This window comes from Rhinopithecus bieti, unplaced genomic scaffold (genome assembly GCF_001698545.2).
Source record: "Rhinopithecus bieti isolate Rb0 unplaced genomic scaffold, ASM169854v2 scaffold_11273, whole genome shotgun sequence".
Lineage (NCBI taxonomy): Eukaryota > Metazoa > Chordata > Mammalia > Primates > Cercopithecidae > Rhinopithecus > Rhinopithecus bieti.
Genome location: NW_016806694.1, coordinates 947,539 through 949,551, shown reverse-complemented (window position 1 = coordinate 949,551; position 2,013 = coordinate 947,539). Strand labels below are relative to the sequence as shown.

Here is a 2,013-nt window from a genome sequence, read left to right as displayed (position 1 = left end):
GGCCCGCTGCAGTCACACCAGGCAGCGGAGCCCGACCCCTCTGCGGACCCGCGCGGCCCGGTGACTGCTCAGACCAAGGAGCACAGCAACTGTCGGGCAGCTCTGCCTCCTCCTTCCACGGGTCGTTGGGGAGGCGACAGGGCAGCCCCCAGAGGAGCGCCCTGGCCGGGCCTCTTACCCTGCCCCGGGCCGCGGTGCTCTCCGCCCGTGATGGCCATAGATTTGCCTTGTGGTGTTGGATCAGGAACTGTGTCTGCTCATAAGTGCTTGTGTCACCCAGAACGTTTTGTTTTTTAAGAAAATTGGTCTTTTCAGTTGGGTGCTGAGTGGTTTTCCAAATCACGTCTCGGATTATAACAGAGAACATGGCGGCCCAGAGGGAATAGACTCAGGTGGTGTCATCTAGAGCACCTGGGATGAGATTGTTGATAACTTTGATGATATGAACTTAACAGGAGTCTCTTCTTCGGGGCATCTATGCTTATGGTTTTGAGAAGCCTCCAGCTATTCGACAGAGAGCTAGTATTTTCTGCATTAAAGATCCAAACAGTAATTCCGGCACCGACTACATGGGAGCCTGCATTGTCTTGCTTGCATTGGTGGAACAAATGTTCGAAATGAAAGGCAGAAACTGCAGCCTGAAGCATCGCATGCTGTTGTTGGTGCACCCGGGAGAGTGTTTGCTTTGTTAAACAGAAGATATTTTCTCCAAAATGGATCAAAACTTCTGTTTTGGATGAAGCAGAGGAAATGTTGAACCAAGGATTTAAGAATCCAATCAATGAGATTTTCCAAAAATTAAATACAAGTATTCAGGTTGTGTTGCTTTCTGCCACAGTGCCAACTGATATGGTGGAAGTGACCAAAAAGGCCATGAGAGATCCAATTTGAATTCTGGTGAAAAAGGCAGAATTGAACCTTGAAGGAATCCGTTTTATATTAATATTGAGAGAGAGTAATGGAAGTTGGAGATACTCTGTGACTTGTAGGAGACACTGACCATTACACAGGCTGTTATTTTTCTCAATACAAAGCACACTGTCAACTGGCTGACTGAGAAAATGCATGCCACGGACCTCACAGTTTCTGCTCTGCGTGGTGACATGGACGAGAAGGAGAGAGATGTCATCATGAGGGAATTCCAATCAGGGTCAAACCATGTTCTGATCACTACTGATTTGTTGGCTTTTGGGATTGATGTGCAATAAGTGTCTTTGGTTATAAACTATGATCCATCTACCAATTGTGAAAACGACATTTGCAGAATTGGCAGAGGTGGTTGATTTAGGAAGAAAGGTGTGGCTATAAGCTTTGTTACTGAAGAAGACAGGATGATTCTTGGTGACACTGACACTTTCTATACACTACTACAGTGGAGGAAATGCCCATGAATGTGGCTGACCTTATTTAATTCCTGGGATGAGATAGTTTTGGATGCAGGGCTCAATGTTGTTGAATGGGGATCACAACCTGCATTATGCCTCTTTCTTTTTTTTTTTTTTTTTTTTTGAGACGGAGTCTTGCTCTGCCGCCCAGGCTGGAGTGCAGTGGCCGGCTCTCAGCTCACTGCAAGCTCCGCCTCCCGGGTTCACGCCATTCTCCTGTCTCAGCCTCCCGAGTAGCTGGGACTACAGGCGCCCGCCTCGTCGCCCGGCTAGTTTTTTGTATTTTTTAGTAGAGACGGGGTTTCACTGTATTAGCCAGGATGGTCTCGATATCCTGACCTCATGATCCGCCCGTCTCGGCCTCCCAAAGTGCTGGGATTACAGGCTTGAGCCACCGCGCCCATTATGCCTCTTTCTTTGGGAATATTGAATCTTGTCTCAATACTCATAATGGACCAGAAATACAGATTTTGATAGCAAAGTGGCATTAGTCATGAGGTCTTGTGAGGAAAGCCTTTGGCTTTATCCTCTTTAGAGTTAGACTGTTGGGATGGGTATAAAACATGGGATCTGTAAAATCTTTCTTCTTTAGAAATTTATTTCATAGTTCTGTAGAAATGGTTGTATT

General features: G+C 46.5%; 1 pseudogene; it reads left to right on the top strand.

Moving 5' to 3' along the window:
* Positions 1 to 452: 452 nt before the first annotated feature.
* LOC108533102 (eukaryotic initiation factor 4A-II pseudogene) lies at positions 453 to 1,411 on the top strand (annotated as a pseudogene).
* The last annotated feature ends 602 nt before the right edge of the window (positions 1,412 to 2,013 follow it).